We start from the raw sequence: 9,011 nt of genomic DNA on the forward strand, positions 1-9,011 counted from the left end.
ACCACTCTCTCGGCCCTCAGCAGCCCGTGGCCCTTTGCCAAGTGGGGCATGGACCTCCTCGGCCCCTTTCCTCAAGCCACCGGGGGGGGGGGGGGAGAAAGTACCTCGTTGTAGCAGTTGACTACTTCACCAAGTGGGTCGAAGCCGAGCCCTTGGCCGTCATCACGACGTGAGCCACCTAGAACTTCTTTTGGAAGAACATCATCTGTCGCTTTCAGCCTACCCCACATGTTGGTAACTGACAACGGAAAACAATTCGATGATGCTAGGTTTTGAGAGTGGTGCACCTCCCTCGGTATCAGACAACAGTACACCTCAGTAGGCTACACTCAAACTAACGGCCTAGCCGAAATCACCAGTAGAACAATACTGGAGGGACTGAAGACTAGGATGGACCGGGCGAAAGGCCTATGGGCCGAAGGACTGAATAGCATACTCTGGGCTTACCGAACCATAGCTCAAACAGCCACGGGGGAAACTCCATTCGGCTTGACCTACAACACAAAAGTAGTAATCCCAGTAGAAATCGGCCACCCAACACTCCGAGTAGAAGTATACAATGAAGTCGAAAATGATGAAGCCCTTAGGGCAAATCTAGATCTGTTGGCAGAAACCCGAGAGCAAGCGCAGATAAGGGTAGCCGCCTAACAGCAGCGCGTGGCCCGCTACTACAACTCTAGGGTAAAAGAAAGGCATTCTCAAGAAGGAGAACTAATCCTCAGAAAGGTCATGGTCCCCAAACCCGGAGTAGGGAAGCTGGGCCCCAACTGGGAAGGCCCTTACAAAATCAAGCGAGTTCTCGGCCCCAACACCTTCCACTTGGAGCACCTAGATGGAAGACCTGTACCTAGGACATAGAACTCAGAAAACCTCCGGATGTACTACCAATGATTGTAATATCTTTTGTAATCAATGGGTAAATGAAGCAAGGTTCCTCTTCGCCTCAATGTTCAGTGCGTGTACCTACTAAGTTCTGATAACTCTTCGGCCTCGCGATTGGCAGGGGCACATAGCCTCCTTTGAGGACCATATCCCCTCGTTGGACCGGCGCCAAGACTTAAGGAATAGGAATAAGTAGTGAACACCTTAGCTAAAAGCCTAACGCGTCAGAACAGACCAAGATGGTCGAGGCCCTATGTGCCTCAACGCCCTGTCTCGATGGCAACTAACCTCCTGAACCTTCACACTCGGTGTTACCAGCAAAAGAAGTTGGCCTCCTCGGAGCGCTGCGCTTGACCTCATCAAGACAAGTGCGTGGGGATGCGGGAGCCAGGCGAGCCCCAATTCAGCCTAGGCCCCGCTGAGCCAAACGAGCCACAGCTCTATCTCGGCCACCCCTCAACATGGCAGGCCACCTCAGCCTTGCTAAGGCTAGTATGTGGGGGTACGGGAGCCAGGCGAGTCCCAGCTCAGCCTCGGCCCCACTCTACATCGGCAGGTCACTTGGCTATTTACTTAAGTACAAGTAAAGGGAAGAGAGCCAGGTGAGACCCATGCTCCGCTTCAGCCTCTCCCCATCATAGTCCTCTTCAACCTTGCCTAAGTGAATGCCTAAAAGGGTGTTAGGTCAGATAAGCCCCGGCTCTGCCTCAGCCACCCCTTCACCATGCTCCTTATGCGCAAAGTAAAACAAACTGAAGGGAACTACACTGGTCCTACGCTGCGATTACCCTTTGGAGGGGCAAGGACCCTTCGTCAACGATGCAAAAGCACAAAGTGCAACAAAAACAAGAAAAAGCAACACAAGGAATAGCAATGCAAAAAATAGCAACACAGCAAAAACACAAGCACACAAGACATCAAAAAATGCCCACTAAGCTTCATTCATTTTATGTATTCCTTCGACTTTACAAAAAGTCTCATGGCCCCTTTGGCCGAATACATCTACATGTACAAAAAAAAAAAGAGAAGAAAAAGAAAAAGGGAGGAAGCCCAACTTACGGTTCGTCGCCAACTGGAGGGAGCGCGGAGTCAGTAGCCTCTTCAGGAGTATCGGGGATCACCTGTAGAGACTCAACGTTGAAAGCAGCCTCGACCAGCTCGTCGGTCTGCTTCTCTGCTTCTTGGACCCCCTTGTCAACACCCGCTGCCTTCTCCTCGGCCTTAACAACCCTCTTTGCTGCCTCCTCGGCCCTCTTCTCCACTTCGGCTGCTCACTTGTTCGCCTCGGCCTCGGACATAAGGCTCTCAACCCGAGCCTTCTCCATCTCTTCCTTGGTGAAGAGGTCCTACGTCTTCTTCAGCTTCTCCTCGGCCTCCTTGCGAAACTTTTGCTCATCCACGGCGACCCGCTGCATCTCCCTTCGCTTCTCCACAGCATGGGCAGCCGTCTGCTGAAGCTTCTCCTTCTCCACTTCCAGCTTGTCTATGTTGGCCAGGGTCAACTTCAACCAGTCCCCTAAACCAACGTAATTAAGGCAGACCTACGACGGAAGAAAGAAGTCAGCACAAAAAAAAAAGGAGAAAGAGAGAGGGAGACAAAAGAGGAAGGGACAAAGTGTCACCTCGGCTAGGCTCTATAGTCCTTGGTTATAAAGCTTCTCAGGGACCATTCCCAGCATCCGAAAGCGGTCCCGAGATAACAAGGCCCCGATCACCAAGGCCGGGCTAACCCCCTCGTTGCAGACAGAGTCCCCTTCACAGACCTCCCACTAGGGACGAAAGATCTGGTCGGACCGCTAGGCAAGCTCCTCCAGAGGCGTAGGAGCCGAGAAGGGTCCCATTCGCTCACTGTACGACCTCCCGGAGGTGTCATCCATAGAACATGCGTCGCGAGCAGTCTTCTTCTGTGGTTGGCCCTTTACGGGCCCCTCAACCGTTCTCTTCCTGCCCCGGTTGGTCTTCTCGGCCTCCTCAGCAGGCCTTCCTGGCCCTTTGACCAGCTGTAGCGGCACCTACTCACGCCCCAGGTGGGCCTCCTCGGCGGGCCCCTTCCCCTTCGCAGCGTTTTGGGCGATGGCCCCCTTAGTGGGAGCCAAAGAAGAAGCCCTCTTGGTGAGGGCCTTCATCTTCGTCCCTTTGGAGGGGACCTATCGATTCGGACCCCCCTTCACCGAGGGTGGCACCTTCTCCTTCAAGGCGGGAGCATCCCCGGTGGCCCACTGAGGGGTCTGAGCACCGGTCTTCGCCCGCTCCTTCTGCATAGCATGGGTGCGCTCCACTCTGGTCTTTCGAGCATCAATCGATAGATCTACAAGCAAGGCAATGGTTAGTACCACTATATAAGAGCGAAAGACAAGGAAGACGCAGAAAAAGATGGCATGGCCCGTCCTACCAAGGGAGCAGGGCTGAGCTCCGCGAAAACTAATGGCATCTCCTTCTCCACCAAGGACTGGGCTCGGACTCTCCCCAAGTTGAGCAACCGCGCGAGATTGTCACTCTCCTCTCTAGTAAGTAAGGGGACACACTTCTCCGCAGACAAATGGGGTTCTCCCCACCCTGATTTGAAGGACTAGCCCTTGGAACAAGACAAAAAAATACTTACTCTTCCAGTTATGTATAGAAGAGGGGTTATCTACAGGCTTGGACTTACGGGGTTGGAAATAGAAAATACCTGCCTTGAAAGATTGCTTCCTCAGCGCAAAAATTGCTCGAAAGAGCTTTGACGCCAACTCCACCCCCTGGAGCCGAGCCGCCACCAACATTGCCACAATGGTCCCAACCGCATTGAGCACAATCTGGCTAAGGGTAATCCCACACATCCTCAGCAAGTCAGAGATTAATGGATGTAGGGGAAACTGAAGATCGAATTGGAGGAAATGCTGATAAACGCAGATCTCCCCCTCCTTGGGAGTCCACGGCTGATCGTCTGACTCAGGCACCCTAACCCCGTAAGATGAGGGAATGAAGTACTGCCCAGTCAAGGCCTTGACCTGATCCCAGTCTAGAGAACCTTTGAACTCTGGACGAGAAGGGTCAGTCTCGGCCATCGCCTTGGCAACACTCTCAACCCTCCTCCCGGGGACGGGGTCTAGGTCTTGCTCCTCCTCGGCCTGGGGGGGACCCCTCGGCCTCCCTCAGCGTCATGGAGGCGGCGCTCTCACAAGAAGGGTCATGGCCTCGGCGGATGCGTTCGGCTCCCCTAGAGGCTACCCTAGCCCGGAGCACATCCACCTCGCGCCGAGGGAGCATGAAGACGAAGGGGCTCGGGGGGGAAAGGGGTGAAGGTGTTCGAGTAGAGCTCTCTTTCGATATGTTCGGAAGTTCATAGCACTCAGGTCTAGAATCTGAGAAAGACATTGTTGATTACCTAGAAAGGAGGTGGAAGGAAAAAAGGAACAAAGATGGAGTGTCGAAAACTGGAAGATCTGTGAGGTGAGTTCACTCGAAGAACGAAGACGCTTGGAGGAAAATGACAAGAATTTTGCCATCGAAGCTGCTATTTAAAGAAGAATGAACGGCTCAGATCTCTCAAGATCCAACGGCTGATAAGCCACCGCCTACACGGTTCAATCACAACGCATCGCGTGACGGTCACCCTTGGAAGACGAAACAACGCGCTGGCAACGGCTTGGATTATCGCAGATCCGATGGATAGGGAGCACCTCTGCACCTGCGATCCAATCGCGCCGCACCCCTGAGCACTCACCCTCGGAAGACGGAACAACGCTCATAACGGACCAGCGAAGTCCACCCAAAGCAACCCGCCGGTCTGAGAGACTTGTTCTCACGGATGAGCATATCGGTTCGACCAGAGAGTCATCTCCCGCATGGATCCTGGGGCCTTTCGGCTCCCTCTGGTCCTCGGCCCGACTCGTGAAGATGAACTAGGTAGAGACGCAGGAAAGGATGCCACTGCAGAGAACACCTCGGGTGTCGGGCCCAATGGCGCTCACCATTACTACTCCCTTCGATCAAAGCCGAATTCTTCTCCTCGGCCTCAGGAGTGGGGGGCAAATGATGTGGGGTGACCCAACCCAGCCCACGAGCGCCAAAGTAAGGAACGGGATCCGCTACAGTAGGGGTTACCATGCCACCTTCGTATGGAACCAACCACAGTTCTACCACATGGTCCTGCCAGAACCGCTGACAGCTCCCGTACGACTCCCATCTCAGGCGTTCATCTCCACCTACCTCTAGGCAGGTCAAGTATAAATAGGGGTGCCCCCCCTCTAGGTAAAGGGGTCACAATCTGCATCATATAACTATTGCCTTAATTACTCCACCTCGGGTTCTCTCACCTAGGGTCCTCTGACGAGCTCCTATCTTCCAGCATAGATTGGATATCTACCTTTGGTTTCTACCGTACTCGGAAACCACCCCACCTCGGCTTACACACTTCGGCCTCGGCAACATCCCATCCGAGCCCTCAAAGCCTTCGACCTACCTTCAAAACTCAAGGACGAAATTACCTTATTGTCCTCGGCCATTCCAAGAAGCAACACTTTTCAAGTCATTAATAGTATTTAATTGATAGCATATAATATTCTGATTTACAGTATTGTCAGAATTTATTAGTTCATTTATTAATGGGTAAGATATAATATTTCTGATCATTTTAATTTAATATATTAATGGTGTTTAATATTTGGACTTGAACTTGTTATGTTCTTGAGTATTGTTCTATAGTGCAGATTTGGAGTAGGTTCATACCATTTACTCAATGTGTTAGCTCAGGAATGATCATAACTCTAATTTCTACTTATTTTACATGAAAAAAAGTGGATGGCCATTCTTCCTCATCTCGTATGTACAAAGTACACCTAAATAATTAATATGGTTTCTCGTGGATTGGACAATTTTTTTGATTGTGATTGTACCCGTAGAAGAGGGTTGGGAAAGTTAAGCATTTATGAGGGCTTTACCTCCATGTACATTTGCATGTGATATTTCCTAATTCAAAATTTCAAACACCTCCATCTAAACACTAATATCCGCTCATGTATTGACATTAATTTCAAATTAGCACCTACTTTAATTATAATTAAAGTAGAGTTAATATTTATGAGGTGGATTGAACAGTAAAAACCTCTAGTTTTAAATAATAATAATAATTTTAGTTTTAATTTTTTATGAAACCTATATAACAAAGATGAGTAAACAAAGCATGCTGTATTGGTGGATTTATTGCCTCCGACCTAACTTTAGATCTTCTTACTAGTAGTCATATTAATGTTTTCAACTTGCAATTGATCAACACAATTGAATTGAATTGTCAAGTGTAAGGAGAAGGGAAGAGTAGCAAGCTATTGGGGGAACCACTATTCTTTCATATGGAACTTAGGTGATTGACCCGGTGAGCCATGCATTCTTAGAGGAGAGAACTGAATCAAGGCGAGCAAGATTTGCAATCTCAAGAACAGGGGCATCACAGTAAGTTGGAGACGATAGAGCCCATCAAGTATGGTGATGTGTTTCTTGTCTCCAGCGAACTTGCAGGCAAGTCCATAGAACCACAAGATGCTTTCATGACGCAGACCACGGTGCATGGATAAGCCTGAAAATAAATTAGAAAAGAGTAATTAATTTAGGTATTTAGAAAACTTTAAATAGTCAAATAAACTGACTGAACACTAATGGAGGGGGGTCTTTGCCTAATAGACGAAGCGTAGGGAGTGTTTGTCATAAAAAAGTGTAAGGGTCTTTGTCACAGACCTCATAATACGGGGGGATCCTTGTAATTTACGCAACAAAAAAACCTTATAGGGATCAATAAGAGAGAACAAGAGTTAGTATCTTAAATATGAGACTTAATGATACAAAATAAAATGAATTGAATACAATATATCAAAATTATAATTTTGCCCTCACAATATAATATACATATATGCATACAGAGAGAGAGAAAGCAACTATAGAAAAAATGATATTTTGTGAAGATGAGGTGTAGAAGACCTGGGGAGCTATTCCAAAAACGTGGATGTGCATTGGATATTATGATGATGATTTCAGTGCTTTTATCAATACCCCCATATGTAATGAAATTAAGTAGTTGGAGCATGTTATTTTGGTGGAATTATTCCCTCTCAAAACATATGACCTAGCTTCAAATCTTCTTGCGGTTTACATCATTGTTTTTCAATTTATAGTTGAAGTAGACAACTAGATTGATTTACCTCATTCATTAACAACCAATGACCTTATTATTGGTTGAATTGCTAACCTCGGCTATTTAACCAATGAATGGGTTATGTATAAGACAGTTTTTTTTTTTTTTTTTTGCCTTCTAACAATTTCCATCATAAATAACAATAATTCTCACTTTTCACATCTATTTTTGTTTAATATGATAAGTATATATTATCAAAGACATGCTTAAGTTTTCTATAATTTTGATAATATTTTATATTTATATTTTTATTATTTAATTTCTGACATCACAAGTTGACACAGTTAGTGGGGTCATAGGTTGGGCATTATTTCTCTTTTTTCCTAAATTTTTGTTTCATTTTCATCATTAGTTAAATCTATTTATCGCATTTAGTGTTCTTGAAGCAAGGTTTAGTGTTCTTGAAGCATTCTCATGCAGCCATAGATCGGCCGACTGCATGAAATAAGAAGGGGTTGATCAATCTACTTTTGATTGCCCGGTTCTTGGATTTTTTTGGTGAGATCGAGTCATCAGGAAGGTGATATTCGACTTGGCATCAAATTCATGAGGAACTAGAGTATGGGGAAGAGTTCTATAAAAGTTAGGCTCTTTGTGCTTGATATGATCTTGGGCGCACAGGTATCATTTGATTTCTTTTATTATTCTGTAGAGGGCGATTAGCTTTCTGGACCTTTCTAGGCCTTTTGGAGTGGTCGTTTCAGTCTTCTCTATGTTGGGAGACGATGGGAGGAGAGAGATTTATCTCCGATTGGGGTTTTTTCCTATAGCTGTACACTTGATTAATCGTGTTCCTTTACGTATTTTGGGGTTTAAGGTGCCATTCAACCTTCTTTTTCCAGATGTAGAGATGTTTCACATTCCTCTAAGGGTTTTCGATTATGTGCTTTGTTCACATTCTTGGCCCCCATCGCAAGAAATTGGATCCTAAGGTCAAAAATGTTTTTTCCTTGGGTATGCTCAGAACCAAAAGGGTATTGTTGTTATGACCTTGTGTCGATGAGCAGATTTGTCACTATGGATGTTACTTTTTTTTAATCTACCTTCTACTTCTCAATTGGTTCTCCTCAGGGGGAGAGTTTTAGGGAGGAGAACTTACAGTTTGTTCCTTTTCCTGTTTCCTTTGTGCCTCCATCAACATCCCCATTAGTAGCACCTCCATCAGTTTCTTTACTTGAGTAGCGCCGACAGATGATGGTTGACTCCATACATCAACAACCCACACCACTCTCCATTAGTCCTTCTAAAACTCCAAAATCCGTAGATGCAGTTCCAAGTATTCCCGTTGAGCCTGAGCCTGTCATTTCTTTAAATGATAATGTTCCTGCACCAAACACTATTGTTTCAGTTGATCCCACTAACCTTGATCTTCCCATTGCTCTTCGCAAAGGGAAAATAAAATGTACAACCCATTGCATTTCACACCATCTTTCCTATATTGCCTTATCACCCTCCTATCGAGCTTTTCTTTCTTCCCTGGATTCTATATCTATACCCATGAATGTTATTGAGGCTCTTTCCAAACCTGAATGGAAAATAGCCATGCAAAAAGAAATGGAAGCCTTGGTTAAGAACCAAACTTGGGAAATAGTTGATCTTCCCCCAGACAAGGAAATAGTCGGATGTAGATGGGTGTTCACCGTGAAGTATATGCTTGATGGCAGGATAGAGAGGTATAAGGCAAGGTTGATAGAAAAAGGGTATACTCAAACATATGGCATTGATTATCTAGAAACTTTTGCACCAGCAACTAAGATGAGTTCAGTTCATATTCTATTATTTCTAGCAGCAATCAACTCATGCCCTCTGTTTCAGTTTGAAGTTAAAAATGTATTTCCTCAATGGTGATTTGCAGGCGGAGGTATATATAGACATTCCAACAGGCTTTTATGAAAATAATGGTAGAGGAAAGGTGTGTAAACTCAGAAAATCATTGTATGGCTTGAAACAATCACCTAGTGTC

This window comes from Nelumbo nucifera, chromosome 4 (genome assembly GCF_055504915.1).
Source record: "Nelumbo nucifera cultivar China Antique chromosome 4, China Antique-T2T, whole genome shotgun sequence".
Taxonomy (NCBI): domain Eukaryota; kingdom Viridiplantae; phylum Streptophyta; class Magnoliopsida; order Proteales; family Nelumbonaceae; genus Nelumbo; species Nelumbo nucifera.